Here is a 16,982-nt window from a genome sequence, read left to right on the forward strand (position 1 = left end):
ATATGAGTAGTTGGTGGTCTGTTCCACAGTCAGCTCCTGGCCTAGTTTTCACAGCTGATATTGAGCTTCTCCAGCGGTTCTTTCCACAGATGTAATCAATCTGATTCCTATGCATACCATCTGGTATGCATACCATCTGGTATGCAGCTCGTTGGGCTGGGTAAAGTCCCGAGTGGTTCTGCCACTGAGTGAGGCCACATTCTCAATCAACCCTGCCATGCCTCCAAATGTATTGAAGTTTATCTTGTCCCCAGCCAGGATAACAGCACTGAGGTCATAAGAAGGACTTGGTGGGGAGCTCTGGTGGCCTAGTGGCAAGGAACTGCAACTACAATCCCAGAAGCGCACGGTTCAAATCCACCAGATGCTCTGCTGGGGAAGGAGGGACAATCTCCTCCTGTACTAGTCAGATCTGATTTGACAGTACACACACACAAAAATAATAAAAAAAAAAAGAAGGAGGACTTGGTGATGTGAGCCATGGTGAAAACACAGGGTGAGCTCTGCAGAGTCTTAAATACCTTTTTAATGAGAAAAGTATAGCTACTGGGAAAAGGACACCCTACAAGGCAATGGTATGAGCAAATGCATATAATTAGGAAAATGCAAGATATGTCCAAGGAACAATGAACTTATTTTGGACAGGATGAACTCAGTAAATTAGGGAAATGAAGCTGATGGACAGGCTGTGATAGGACTGTAGAGAGATGCAAGTATTCAGGTAAGAGGTTTCAGCTTTCCTTCTTACACAGCAAGCAACCACTTAAGTTACAAATTTTTGTTGTTGTATGTGCTGTCGAGTCACTCTGTGACTCATAGTGATCCCACGTACAATAGCTCTGAAGCCTGCCCTGTCCTGAGCCAGTCTCACTGACTCCAAAACATCTACCCATTGCTCTTGTCACTGTATCAATCCATCTCATCAGGGGTCTTCCTCTCTTGTGCTGTCCCTTCATCCTTCCGAGCATGATGTCCTTCTGAAAGCAGTCAGAATTGTTAAAATGCTCAGTTGGGTATCTGCTATATCATTGCACATAGGCTGGTTATTTTTATTGTTGTTAGTGCTGTTTAAAGAGATGTGTTTGAACTCCAAAGTCTTTTATCTTTGGCATGGAGTGAGGAACAAAGAAGAGTTCTTTCTTATTCCAGTCCCCAAAAGATGCTGCCATCTCAAAAGGCAAAATGGGAAAGCTCTACATCCAAGAATTTATATGCTTGCTTGATTTTAATCTTACCTCCTTGTCACCCTAGCTTTTGCACTCCCCCCCCCAGTGTATGCACAAATTAATAAGCAAACTTCTACCAAACATCTAGTACAAGCCTAGTGATGAGAATAACCCATTATAAGTTTTTTCCCCAACTCACAGTCATCTTATCAAGGGAGGCAGAGTGCTGATATTTACATGAAAGACAGCTTAATAAACTGTGTACACAGAAGACTTCTCTTAATCTCTTTCCATTTCCTTTCTTCATTGGAGTCTCACAAAGAAGCTTTTACAATACCACAACAAAAAACAACTAGTGCTTATACTTCATGAAAATTGTATTCCTTTCTACTGTGGTCAGTACTAATCTAATCTCTTGAAAGTAGAATCTATCCTTAGTTCTAAGCACTTGAATTGTATAGTAACTTGAAAGAACATGGATATATTAAACAATACCCAGAAAAGACTGAATTCTGTGATCAGAATGAAGCTGAGGAGCCGTCTGTGCAAGTGACATGCATGTGTGCTCTCTGGGTCACACAGCAGTGAAAGATGCTGACAATGCCCTCAAGGACACTCTGACCTGTCGTCTAACCTCCCCTGGGCAAATGGACTCATACAGTTTATATTTTTCCTTATGGTTGTATGGATTTTCCATAGCTCCTTTTATTTTAAAATATATTTACTATTTTATGACAATGAGAATAAAACTTTGTTCTACACTGTAGAACAATTTAATGTGGTGGAATAAAAAATTGTTCTACACTATAGAACAATTGAATGTGGACTATATAAAAATGTATCCATGATTCCATTAGCATTAATTTTTCACATAGTCTGAAAGAGAATTTTGAGTGTCTTAAAAAACAGATCTTAACACCTCCGTCATTGATGCATGTAATGAAATCATGTTCACTTTACCATGTAAAATACTACATTATGCATTTGAATAGCAATATATTTCATCGCAAATATACATGACTTATTTAGCTATTGTTGTCCATTTATATGGATTTCAGTTTTACTTTAAATAGATTCCACAAACATTATTATATATGTGTGTGTAGGAATTACATAAATTACACACACATACACACACAATTATGTATATATTTGGGGGAATTACCACCCATATCATCTTTATTAATAGGGCCACATTTTGAACTCCTATGACACAATGAGAACAGCACATAAAGTTATACTTTTATTTCATGCATTTTTTACCCACTTTGTCTCGGCACTTGAAGTTAGAACCAGTGGCACCGAGGATGTGACACCGAGAGTGCTGGAGCCCTCTTCCTTTGCCTCTGTGCATAACAGGAACCGGGACCACATGCCCAGCCCTCGCCAAGGAAAGAAGGGTTCAGGGCTCCCTCATGGCAGTGAGTGAGTTTGAATTTTTGGAAGTTGATGGCAAGGGCTTTTCCTCTAGTTTTCTTAAACTGAAAGTTTTGCTGAAGCTGGTGTGCTCTGAGTAACTGCTGGAATCTGAAATGCCAACTGCCCAGTTTCCAGCATCAGTTCTGCACAAGTCAACACAGAGCAGGAAAACTGATAGGAGGTATTTCTAGTAAATATCAATACAATAATTTTGTTGTCATTATTAGGTTTCATCAAGTTGAGTACAACTCAAAGCAACCCTCTGAACCAAAGATCTGAACCCTGTTCTGTCCTGTGACATCCTCACACTTTCCGACAAACAAGGGCGCATTGCAGCAGTCACCGTGTCAATCCACCTGATTTAGCATCTCCTTTGCCTTTGCTGACCCTCCACCCTTCCTACAATCATCTCCTTCTCCAAGGAATAGCTTGTCCTAAATATGTGATGCAAAGCCTCATCTTTCTTGCCTCCAAAGAGCCCTCCAGCAGCACCCTCTCCAAGACCTGTCTATTCGTTTTCTTTGCTGTCCATGGATGATTCAGTGCACTCCTCCAACATCACAGCTCAAGGAGTCAAATCTTTTTCTGTCATCCTTATTCACTATCCAGCTCTCAGATGCATAGCAAGTAATTGGAAAGACCATGGCCTGAATCAGATGCACCTTAGTCCTCAAACTGACATCATTACTCCTCAATAATTTGGAGAGGTCCCTAACTACAGATTTTCCCAGTGCAATGTGTCTCCTTATTTCTTCACTGCTGTTTGATTCTGGATCCAAGCAAGATGAAGCTGTTGACAGTTTCAATCTCCTCTCTATCCATCATGATGTTGTCTCCCAGTCCAGTGGTAAGAATCTTTGTTTTCTTGACATTGAGATGTAATTCTTATCAAAAGCTTCATTTCTTGATCTTCTGCAATATGTTTCTGTTTCAAGTCCTCATTTTCAGCAAGCAAGGTTGTATCATCTGCATAACACAGGTTATTGATGAGTCTCCCTCCAATCCTGATGCTACACTCCTCTTCATAATGTGTAGCTTCTCAAATAATTTACTCAGCAAACAGACTGAGTAAGTATGGAGACAGAGTACAACCATAACACACTGCCTTCTCAATTTTAAACTCTTCATTGTTTCCCTGCTCTGCTGGCACAACAGCCTCCTGTTAAACACAAGTGCATACTCTGGGATTCCCATTCTTCTTGACATCAGCCACAACTTGTTATGATCCACACAGTCAAATGCTTTTGTATAGTCAATAAAGCACACGTAGACATTCTTCTGGTATTCTCTGTTTTCAGCCAGGATCCATCTGACATCAGCAATGATATCCCTGGTGCCATGGTCTCTTCTAAATCCTCCCTGAATTTCTGTCAGTTCCATATCTATGCACTGTTCTAGCCATTTTTGAATGATCTTCAGCAGTATTTTGCCTGCATGTGATATTAATGATATTATTTGTTAGTTTCCACATTCAGTTGGATCACCTTTCTTGGAAATGAAAAAAATATTCACCTCTTCCAATTAATTGGCTGACAGCTGTCCTCCAAATTTCTTGGCATAGATAAGTAATTTAACAATTGGTAAATAAAAAATCTTACAGCCACAGCAACAACAGCATGAATAACCATAATCAGGAAGCAAGTAAATCTAGAATAAGGCAATCATATGGTAAAATACCATGCCAATTTTCAATGTTAAGAGTAAATAAAGCTATATTGAGTATAATAGCAATTTTATAGCATTCAGAGAGAGAGAGAGAGATGGGAGCCCTAACAGGATGGTGAGTCAAAAGGAAAAATAAAAAAGCCCAACAACCTTAACTCCCATAAAGACTTACAGCTTTAGTAATCCAGTGGGGAATTGCTATGAGTTGTATTTGCATTTATAAATACAGAGGAGCCTAGTGGTCCAACAGGTTAAGTCTGGGCTACTAACCAAAAAGTCAGTGCTACCAGTTCTTTTTAAAGCCTCACACTTGCTCTAGTGAATGTTCATGCTCCACCACCCCACAAAACTCCAGGTAATGCACTTATACGTAATTCAGACCCAGTCATTGCCATCAAGTTGGAACTAACCCATAGCTGACTCTCCACTGGGATTCTGAGGCTGTCAATCACAAAGGAGGAGACTGCTCATCTTTCTCCCATGGAACTGCTGGTGGATTTGAATTGCCTGAAAGACATGGCCTCTGGACAGCAGTACAACTCCCTACAAACTAGTCCATCAGAGCTTTATATACTAGAAACAAAAACCAAGGGTCTAAAAGCATCCAGGAAATAGAAAACAAAACTTATTCCAATTCTTTGAAGACAAAGTCCTATAGTAATATGGTAAACTATAGATATCATACTTCTATATAAGCTGAAATATTGATTCTTAAAGGTTGCTGGAGAAGGAGATAGTAGTGTTGTGAAAAAACATGTTCAATCTTTTCATAACATTCCAGTTGAAAGACAGAACAATCGCTTTTCAAACATAATCTAAGATATGATAAACAAAATTTAGACATTTAGAGACTATTTAGGGGCAGGGCAATAAGTTATAAAAAGATTAACCAACAGGAGGCTGAACTTGATTCTAAACACTAGGCTAACCTTGACTAAGCTAGTCATCGATTAGAAAGTGTATCTCGAATGCCTGACAGAAATGCCTTCAATGTATCACATTTTGGCCTCAGGTCTCAACCCTTCCTTAAAGGATGTTATAAGAAACACGATTTTCTATCCATTATAAAGCTTGTTGGAGGAGTCCAGTATATCACACTACAGCTGTTCTGTTTATCACAGATGAAGTCTCATAGGAGGATTGTCTCTTTGGGCTCAGGGGAACTCTCATTTGGAAGTATCTGTTTTCCTGATTTTATTCTGTTGGTGGTGTTAAGTGCCATCAAGTTGGAACTGACCCAAAGCTGATCCTCCAGTAGGTTTTCAGCGGCTGTAAAGCACACAGAAGGAGACTGCCTTTCTCCTATGGAGCTGCTAGTGGGTATCACCCACTTTGGGATTGGCAGCGCAATCCTTTGGGTTGGCAGCACAACTTTTTACCCAGTAGGCCACCAGAGATCCTTTATGCCTCCAAATCAATAACCTAATTATGCTACCATATGAAATACTATCTGACTCCACTTACTATCATGTAACTACTAACGAGTTTTCTGTCTATCCTTTTTTGTTTCTTTTTGTCCTTCTGAACTATATGCATCTTTTCAGTTGCCTTACTTGCCTTTTAGGTCAAATATTAACAGAGCTTTGTATTCTATAAATGATTGTAAGACTATTTATGCAATACTGTTACATGAACATAAAAACCACCGACGGTAAACAGAACTAGCATGTTTTCTACAGAGTAACAAGACAATAGATTTTCATTTCTACACTAGTGGCGAGGTTCAAATGGTCTAAGATCCACATCTCACAGGCAGTTCTGCAGATAACGAACTTGTCATCTGACCCAGTGGAGTTGCTGGCTTCGTAGGGTCACAATGGTGCTCTAATTATATGTTTGTGCTCCACTACATTCAGAAAGGAACTGGTCTTGGCTATAAGATTTGGAGTGATCTTTTTGGTGAGTGGACAGAAATTATTCCAGTTAGAGAGGAGACATTTCAGCAGCAAATCAAACAGATGTGCAGGAGATGCAAGAGAAGCAACTGGTCAGGAGTCAAGTCTCATCAGCCAAAGGAAGAAAGAGAGTCCAGGGAGAGGTATGCATCTCCAAAAGGGATTTTAAAGGAAATTAAAATTTATTAAGTATTTAAAAAATATTAACTTAGGTTAAAATTCACCTGTAAATCTCTAATCTGCTATTAATTCTCTTTCAAGCGACGCTTTTTAAAAGCTGCTCTTCCTTCAAACTTTACTCAGATTAAAACATACAGTTCATTGTGGTGAGCACACGTAGAGGAGTATACTTTCCACAGTGAGTCACATTTCTTAAACATCTTCTTTTGCATATGGGCAGGTTAACCTTCAATGTGTTTCAAACTCATCAAGGGAACTCAACTCAAAGCTGTGGAGTCAGCTGACCCTCCAGCATGTTTCTGAGTCATAAACGGCATCAGAGGAGATTGCCTGTCTACCTAGCAAAGCTGTTGGGGGATTCAAACTGCCGGGGAAGTGTGGCCTTGGGGTAGGCATCACAACTCCCTATGGACTCTGCCACCAGAGCCTCCTTCAAACACTGAGATGTAAGGCAAGTTATGGGATGTCACCTTTCATGAGCAATTGGTTGAGAAGATCCAATGCCTTGGGACCAGCCAAGAGGTCATCTTTCTGATTAAGTTTCATTGTATCATACAAATGAATAGATTTTAAAGATGCCAATAAGTTGAATCTAAGTTACTGTATTTTTTTACACAAATGTGTGTCTTCTATATGTGCATGCCAACTGCTCCCTCCCACTATAGGATACTTTCCTAAGTATGCTATGCTATTATTTTTAACAGTAATATGTGCAAAAACTGGCATAGAGAGCACATTAAATACTTGTGGGAGGGGAAAGATTTTGGCAAACAATTTAGAAGATGCTTATTGTTTGAGTAAATATATGATAATCAAAAAGGAGATTATCCTGGGTGGGTCTGACCTAATCAAGAGAATGCATTCAAAGAACATCTAAACATAGACCAGAAACAGAAAATACAGACCCTCTATTGCAGATGCTGGAGAAGCACGATACCATGAATTCTACAGCTGCAAAGAAATTAAGTAGTCTAACAACCTGAGGGACTTAGAAGTGGGTATCTCCCCAGTAAAACCCCTGATGATAATACAGTTTAGTATCCTCTGACAGCAGTCTCTGAGACCTTCAGCTGAGAATCCAGCTGGCCTGTGCCTGGTCTATTAGCCTACCTAAACTCAGAGACAATAAATGGGTTGTTTCCAATTCCCTAAATTTATGGTAATCTATTACATAGCACATAAAACTAATATTATGTCTAAAGAGGAAGGGTTAATTTGCATGGCTATTGCTTTATAATATTAACTACACAGAAGAATTGTAATGAAAACTTTGTTTACTGTCCAAGACATACTTAGCCAAGACTTCCAAGGTTAACCATGAAAGCCCCCAAGGTGCTTCCTTACCTTTTAAACTGTTTCACACTGAATGTTCCAGACTTTTAAACTAAGGCTTCTGCCCCATGCACATCATGTTTGGTTGGAGGATGGTCATAGAGTATCATTTTAGAGACCAGTACTGTCTTCTCAAAAGAGACTTGCCGCAGGAAATAGCCTGACCCAGCTTGTGGTCTTCCCAATTTTCTCATCAGTCATCATAAAGTCATGCAACATATTTAAATTGTCACAGTGACTCAGCACATTCAAACGAATGCCCTCAACCCCAAAGTTGAATGACTGTCTGTTCTCCCCTAACCTATTATTTGGACGTGAAAAACCATCAAACAAGATGGAACACGCTAACTTCCTACAGATCTGAAAGAAGAAGCCAAAAGTTGCATTTCCATTTTAACACTGAGATCAAAATACAATCTAAGGCCAGGCTACTCGGCTGAGACTCACTTCTATAATAGCAGGTTCCCCCTGTAGTGCGCAAAATTATACCCTGATGATATATTTCCATGCCATTACGTCCCAGAAGGCGGTCAGGCAGAAAGGTTTTAGTGTGGGTGAAAGGGTTAGTCATGTGAATACTTGGAAAAAGGAGAGGGAAAGGAGGAAAAGTCCATGTTTCTTTTTCAGAAGCATTTTTCTTGTCAGTGGACTTTAATTTTTTTTTTTAATCCACTATGTTTTTTAAGTGATAAAAAGGATTTTTTTATATTAATTAGTCTAAGGCCACCAAGCCTTTTTTTAAAAAAAAATAAAAAACAACACAACATATACATTAGCTCTGGCATATCAACCACCATATTATCCAGCATTTTGCATTTATGACAATAGTAAAAAGTCCACAAGTGTACTGGTCACATATGCCTGGCAATAATAAACACTGAAGTGTAAAGGAGGGTATTTGTTGCTGGTTGTGATGGCTAAAGTTATGTATTATCTCCTGTGGACCATGGTGGTTTGGGAGTCATGTATTGATGTAAATGGCAGTTAAGTAATAAGACAGACATCTTTTGTTTTCATATAATACTTATTTTTCCTTAAAATCCTGATCTTTAAATGCACTCACACACACACACAAAACAAAACATCTGGTCTTTGGAATCTAACCATGTTGACATCTGAGTAGTAGCTGTTGTTCTATCAACAAAGCACTGAATGTATTTATTCAAAACTATTATAATTCTCGACAGGCATTATCTAGTTTACAAACAAGGTTTGTTCTGTTTCATCAAGAATTATCTATGATTTTAAAATGAGAACTGAGGCACAGGACTTGTACACCAATGTTCATAGCAGTGTTATTCACCTTCCCAAGAACACAGAAACAGCCCACTTGTCCAACCACAACTGAATGGATTGAGAAATTATGGTACATTCACACAATGTAATACTACACAGCACACAGAAGCAAGGATTTTGTAAATTTTTACCTAACTTGGGAGAGACTGGAGAGCATTATGCTGAGTGAACTAATTCAGTCCCACAAGGACAAATAATATATAAAATCATTACTGTAGAATCAGTATGAAGATCCAAGGTGGGGGTGCAGGATGGAAGCAGAGGGTGAGGATGTGTGAAGGGTAAATGAATCATGGGGTTGTAGAATTTGATGTGGGGGTGAGGGAAATTGGAAGAATCTGGTCTGAAAAACAATGTATTAGAATTTTGTAAATAAACAAATATGATTTTAAAAATAAATAGAAGAGGTAACACAACAAAAAAGAAATTTCTATGGTTTTTGTACTGGTTCTGCTCAGTTCATTAAAGATGGAGAAATTTTTTTTTAAGTTTCAGAGAACCAGCCCATATTTATCCGCTGTATTGTTTCACACTAATCCAAGAAACTAGGCTATATGAAGAAGAATGTGGTATCAGAATATGAAGACTAAGGTGCACATGACCCAAGCAAAAATATCTCCAATTGTTTCATATGCATTTGAAAGTTGGAAGGGGACTAGGGAAGGCAAAAGAAGAATTAATGTCTCTGAATTATGGTGGTAGCAAAGAAAATTGAACATGCAGAGTGCCCTGGTGATCTGGAAGTTTAGTGTGGAGAGAATGTTCATGCAATCACAAGGAGACCACTATAGACAGACACCCAAAGGTAAGTCAGACATAATGAGTATGCTGTTTAGGTAGGCGACCACAGAAACCATCTCCCTGAAGTGTGAAGTGAAGAAATTCTGTAACATTTAGAGGACACCAACTGACTTAACAGCAACCAAACCATCAATCCCACTGCTGTCAAGTTAGTTCCAACTCACAGCAATCCTCCACTGGGTTCCTTTAGCTGTAAATCTTTATGGGACAAAACTGCTCAACTTTTTTCCAGGGGAATGACTGATGGATTTGAACTGCCAGTCTCTTGGTTAGCAGCCTGACACATTATACACCATGCCACCAATCAGAGGTTCTTAAGCCATCCATAGCAGAGTCTATAGGGCAGCATATAGGTCAGCAAAGGTTTAGGAGCAGATAAAGAGAATACTATTGCCTGACGGTAACCAGGCAGGGTCTGACCCTAGGAAATGAGGAAGGAAACTAGAGAGTTAAAACCAAGAAATAAAAACAGGAACTAGAGAACAAGAGCCAAGGAGCCAGACAAAAACAAAACAAAGCTGACGGGGATCAGAAGACAGGAATAGGGTTCTGATAAGATAGGGTTCTGGTTGCCAAACCACATATTGAGGTGCCATCATGAAGACTACTAATGGATATATTAAATGTAAGGAGCTCAGTGATTCTTGGAATCTGCCAGACAGTTCACTGTTTCAACAATGACAGACATTACATCCCTTTACTGATGTCTTATCTTTGCAATACGTTGTCTGTTTTGATTAAAAAAATACAAATCCCAGGAATTGCATAAGCCTTAGTGTGAAACAGGAGAAGATGTTGGTGTTTCATTTGATTTCAACTTTTGGTAAGTGGTGCAATGTCCAACATGCACATATATATCTTCTTAGTCAGAACAAACAAGTCTGTCTTGAAGGAAGTGCCACCAGAGCATTGTTTAGGGGCCAGGGCAGGGAATCTTTACCTCACTTACTTTGGGTGTATTTTGGGAGGAATCAGTCCTTGGACAGAGCCATGATGCTGGGAAATGTAGAGGGTGAATGAAAGGGAAAGAAGACTCTCAAAGAAATTAATCAACGAAGTGACTTCCACAATGGGCCTCAACAGAACAGGGATAATGAGAATGGTGAGGGACAGGGCGAGGTTCAGATCTGGTGTTCTTCCCACTGATAAGAGTCATAGTTAGCTTGAAGGCATCAAATAGAGCAACAACAACATGGTTATGAATTAGATAAAGATATTTTTTCCCCTTTCCATTTATGTTACTATCTTGTTATTTGTACCACATACTACAAATTTCTTAGTAGACTGCCAAGAGAACAGGTCTGTCTTAGAGAGGGTGAAACCAAACTGCTCCTTGGACGCAAGGATTCTGAGACTAGGTCATACATACTTTGGGCAGATAGCAAGAGGGAACTGTCTTTGCAGAAGGATATCATGCTTAGAAGGGTTGAGGGACAGCGCAGGCAAGGTAGCCCCCAGATGTCATGGATTGACACAGTAACCAGGATAATGAATATAGGTGTGCCACAGACAGTGAGACTGGCTCAGAACAGAGCAAGGTGCAGAGCTATTGTACACAGGGTCACTATGAGTCATAGTGGACTCAGTGGCACATCACACCACATCACATATGCATCTTTTTGTCTTTTTTTTTTTTTAGGGAGCTGGATGGCCTAGTGGTAAAGAGCTACATTGCCAACCTGAAGGCATGTAGTTTGAATCCACCAGCAGCTCTTCAGGAGAAAGATAAGCCATTTTTTCCCATGTGATTTACTGCCTCTGAAAACCCAATGGAAGGTCTGCTACAGGTTGGTTCCGACTCAGTGGTATACAACAAGAACAACACAGATTTTTTAAAATGGCTTAACTGCTTAATCAACGGAACTGTCAGATATTTCTTTTAGCTATGAAGCACTGAGAAAGAGACAGTACAGTCACTGTGACTGAGAAAGTCTGGGAGCCTCTGCAGTGGGGGAGATCTCAGAAGTGAGTGTGGACTTGCTTGCAGGATCATTTACCACAGTAACACCAACAGTCAAAGGGAGACCTGCACACTGAATCCCAGAAGTAATATGGTCCCTGACCCTTCCTTCTGGGTGGCCTTTTCACCATGTGATGAAGATTTACTTCAATGAAGATCAATCCGGGTACTCAGTGTTACACAAAGCAACATGATCTTTTCATGAAGAGATAAAATTATGCATTATGTATTTTATAAGAATATCTACCAAACACTTATATGGCTGGCATCTCGTGTAATAACCTTAGTTAACCTCATGTTATTGACTTTTCCCTGCTCCTCATTTTACAGAAAAGAAAACTAAGACTTAGAGGAAGTGACCACCTACCTTGCCCACGTTATGTGGGAGAACGAGGTTTAAAAACTAGGAAGTTGGATCTTTCAAAGTAACACTATAAAACTCTGCACTACATTGGACACCTTTAGGCCTTTAATTTTCTGAAGAAATCCATGTACATTAGATCATTGTATGTAACAAAGCACTTAACAGCATTGCATTTATTTACATGTAACCGAAGCATTCTTAGTTTTTAAGTTATTAAATGATTTCCATTTATATTTCACATTTGCTAAGGTTTATCATCAAAAAAGTTACTGATAATATAAATAATGTAAGTGGTTTGCAACATGGGGCCACTAGAGAGTAAAAGCATCTAAGATTATCTTGATGGTGGTAAAACCTTATTCATTGTGGTAAGGGTGTAAAGTGCCACAAATGTTCTTCAGGACATTAAACAATAGGAATTAAGATTTACAAAGTCTCAATGAGGAAAGTAAAGGGTTATATTCGATAATATTCATCTCAGTGACACAGGCCAGTCACAAAAGCAAAAATATTGTATAAGACCACTGTTTAAAAAACTAAGGAAATGTTTACACACAGAATCATTCCTGGATGGTTATCAGCAATAGAAAGGAAGGGAGAAGGAAATAGAAATTAATAAAGAGATAATAGATACTTATTAAGCAGGGTGAAGAGAAAGGCAACATGTAATGAGATGATTAGATATTTCAATGAATTCCTTAGCATTAATTAATTAGTTAGTTATAAGACAAAATGTGTATAAATGATAGAATGTAAAGCCAATATGATTTGTAAACTTTCATTCACAAATTTAAAAATAAAAATGGTGTCTACAAAAATTACTAAATCACAATTTAAAAAATTAAAAATAAAAATAATGATGTCTACAAAGATTACTAAAAGGCTTGATAATATATTCAAGAGATACAGATATACTTAAAAAACACACAATAAAACGGTATGGACTCTTTATATGTACAGCACAGCAATCTGGTGGTTCAGTGCTTAAGCACTCAGTCCATAACAAAAAGGCTCTTGTCCACCAGTGGCTCTGTGGTTGAAAGACGTGGTGGTCAGCTTCTGTAAGGACTAGCACTCTCAGAAACCCTGTGGGGAGTGCAATTCCTGCCTAAATGGTCACTTTTAGTTGAAATCATTTCAACAACATAGGAATTAATTGTTTTGGGGGTAATTGGAGCATGACTTCAACTATTAACTAGCACACAGAATTTGGAAGGAACAAGATATACTTTCTAATGTTTTGGGTTTTCCGTTGATGGCAGAATTCTAAGTACTTCTCATTTTCGGAATTGTTTCTTCTTGTCCAACGAATATACATTACTTTGAGAATCAAGACAGAAGTTTTCTTAAAACAGGATTCAGTACTTAAAAGCAATCTAACAGAATACTTCATTCCCAAACATAACCTATAGTTCAATCCCAACTCAGAAAACTAAGGTTTTCCCAACTACAGTATAGAAAGAATTCTCTTCCTCCTCTAAATTCCCCTGCAGCTTATATTACATAACTGTATGACTTTCTTGCCTTTTGTAATCGTTAACTATGTATATGTGACATTTTTCTACCTAATAGACTACAGGCTTTAAGAGGACAGGGTCACTTTTTTTTTCCATAACTTTATCTGCCATAAGACATTTCCAATCTGGATTTTTATGGTAGTCACATTTATAAAGGAATAGGCTTTACACATTCTTATATTTGATATTTCAACACAAAATAAGCAATATACTCCTCCTGAACAGAACTGAGTTAGTTGTACTCAAATGATGTAAAAGACACATTTCGTATCTTTTATGGCACCAAGGGGTCAGAACTAGACCCTGTGGGTGGGACTCTGTTTTCCAGATCTTTGTCCAGTATGTAATAGATCCAGAGGTAACTTGTGGTTCCTGTGATGCTGTGACACTGATGTGTCATATGTGATAATGGTTGCCCATGGCGGATAGTATTTGGTGGCGCTCCCTGATTAAAACAAGCTTGGAAGCAGGAGTGGCATCTACTTCTGAAATAGCTTGCCTCCATAAACTCTCTGAACATGGAGAAATGATGAAAGTTATACAAGTGTTCAGGTCTTTCATTCATAGAGTCACTCTGAGTTGTCTACAACTCGATGGCGCTTAACAACAACAACAACAACAATACAGAGAAAGCTCTGTTGGCCTAGTGGATAGAAAGTTTTACTACCAAGCCAAAGGTGGGTGATTTTAATCTATGGCCCTCAAGCCTGATTTTAATTGTTTTTGGTCAAACATTCTTCTAAGTGGAAGAGCACTGGTCTGTCCATTTGCTGTACAGAGGTGGTTACCCATGGTGGACAGTGTTTGGTGGAGCTCCTTGATTAAAACAAGCTTGGAATCAGGAGTGGTATCCACTTCTGAAACAGCTTGCCTTCTAAGAACCCGGAGAAATGATGAAAGATAACTTCACCTGAACAAGTGTTCAGGTCTTTCATTCATAGGGTTGCTATGAGTCGTCTATGACTCAGTGGCACCTAACAACAACACCAACATATAACAGCGCATCTAAAAGAAGACAGTCTGGCTTCTGGTGGGTGAAAAGAGTTCTCTGCTTTCTGAGTTATTTGAGGTCAAGCCTGAAACCACACATCTGTGATGTTGTACAGAAAATCCAAGTCTGGCTTTGGAAAGAAGACAGTCATTGTCATAATCTCATCTCACTGTGGTCAATTCAGAACTGAACTGACTCACAACTGACCCTCCATTGAGTTTCTGAAGCTGCTAATCAAATGTGAGGAAACTGTCCATCTTGCTCATGCAGATATTGAATCACCAGTGAGGCACAGCCTTGGGTTATCAGTGCATAGTCTCTTTGGACTAGGACACCAGAGCTCCCTGGTGCACAAGGGTAGAAATGAACAAGCTTTATGGTCTCACGTCAAATAAAAATGTTTAAAATTCTTCATTTATTAATTGTCTAAAGGATAAATAGATAGGTAGAGGTACAGATTGATGGGATTAATCCCCATAAAAGACTATCGGTTCCATTTGAACCATTAATTGCAGAGAGTAGCAAGACATACATACATGTATGCAGAGCCCTAAGGAAGACGTGGGAACTTCATGTGCACACTATTTTGTGCCAGGCAGCACGCTGAGTACCTTAACATCTCACAATTCTCACAACAACCTCACACAGAAAATGTTCTCCTTAATTATAGATGAGAAAAAAGAAACTCAGGAAATTCCATATATTGTCTAAGGATTTCTGGTGGCTTAGTTGAAAGGAATTGCACTACCAACCCAAGGGTATACAGTTTAAATCCACCAACTGCTCTACAAGAGAAGGACTGGCAATCTACTGCCTCTGAAAACCCACTGGAGGATCAGCCATGGGTTGGTCCCAACTTGATGGTACCCAACAACAAGGCCACAGAGCTGATATGTCACCAGAATTTATTTGATTATTAATTTGTTTCACTGTTTTAACTTCTGTACATAAGTCCAGACGTCAAACTCAGACAAATCTGCAAAATTTCTGATTTTTGTTTGCTCGATTATTTTATCATGCCATACATTTCAGGATGTCTAACTACAGCTTCTCCTGGTTTAGTTCAGCGACTCACTAACTGTAGTTCCTCAGATGATAGTCTAGCTTTTTCTCGGAGATCTACCCACAAAGAAGCAGTCCTGTGCACCACATGCTCAGCAAGGTCAGCTGAGCAAGCGCACGCCCCTTCAGCATAAAGAGGATCAATCACTTTTGGCTTCCAGCAAAAGCATCTTCACTTTTCACTTCATTAGTCTGTTGTGCTGGCCTGTCAAGGGTAGGTCCCTAAGTGACTATCTCCTCTTCCCTAAGAAAAAGGAAAATAACCCCAGCGAATGAACTCATGGTTGCCTCATTGGAGGTTTTTGATGTGCAGAAATGCACATTAAGAATGAACTCATGGAAAACCCTACTTAATACGCAGTGCTCTTTGTATAAACAAATTCTACTTGGGCAGGATAAATAGGTGAAGCCATGAATTTCCAGTCTCCCGATGCCAGATAAAACCCCAGTCCTTCAAAAAAGGCCCTGTTATTGCTGCGTCACCCTATTAGAACCTCATATTTGCTTTGGATCATTACAATGAATCTTCTATTGGTAGAGGAGACCTGCCAGGGTTTAAGTAAAGCCGTGACCACATTCAGTCTAGACACTATCATCTTCGCTAAAACACATGAATAAAAAGTAGTTTCTCAGAGGCTTAAGGTTCTGGTTTAGACCTCAAAGAAAAAATATCAAGACGACAAACACAAGAAAAGTAATCCCTTGTTTATGTGGAAAAACAAAATATATTCAAATGCTTTCTTCAAAGAGTGTGGCAAAAACACACACGTAAAAGTGGAGATTGATTTGATTTTGTACTGTAAGTATATCACATAACCTGTTCAGATGCAAGCACAGACTCTGACAGACAAGTAGAAGAATCTACTCCAGAGGTAACCCTTGATCTATTTTCAGACAAATCAAAATAAGAAATACTGACAGGTTAAATGCCTTTGCATCTAAACAGGTATTTCAGAACAATAAGGATAACTTGTAAAACAAGGAGAAAAACCTATGCAACAGAAGGTTAACTGCCATTTAAAGTGTCTTATTGCACATCTTCTGTGTTGTGTATATGTGTATGCTTTTTTCATTCTTAGTTGATACATACGTAGTAGAGAATCAGATATGTCACGCTTGGAATCCGAAATGGAAAAGCCTAGTAGTAGTATTGTACATTTTTAAAAGGAATTAACAACAACTTTGAGTTTTATTTCTGTAACAATAACAAGAGGCTGGGCTCTATGAGGAGAAGCGTGGCATCAAGATTGGTGGAAGATCTATTAACAATCTGCATTATGCAGATGACACAACCCTGCTTGCTGAAACTGAGGAGGACCTCATGCACTTGCTGC

General features: G+C 39.0%; 1 protein-coding gene and 1 pseudogene across 2 annotated transcripts in view; both read right to left on the reverse strand.

Annotated features, from left to right (window-relative positions):
- Window positions 1-8,228, reverse strand: part of LOC102849874 — a 10,861-nt pseudogene extending 2,633 nt beyond the window's left edge.
- The window catches only part of LPAR1 (lysophosphatidic acid receptor 1), a 169,378-nt gene that overhangs the window by 28,995 nt on the left and 123,401 nt on the right, over window positions 1-16,982 (reverse strand). The window lies entirely within an intron of this gene.

The sequence above is a fragment of the Elephantulus edwardii genome, unplaced genomic scaffold, assembly GCF_000299155.1.
Source record: "Elephantulus edwardii isolate Elephantulus edwardi_28Jun2011 unplaced genomic scaffold, EleEdw1.0 scaffold00052, whole genome shotgun sequence".
Taxonomy (NCBI): domain Eukaryota; kingdom Metazoa; phylum Chordata; class Mammalia; order Macroscelidea; family Macroscelididae; genus Elephantulus; species Elephantulus edwardii.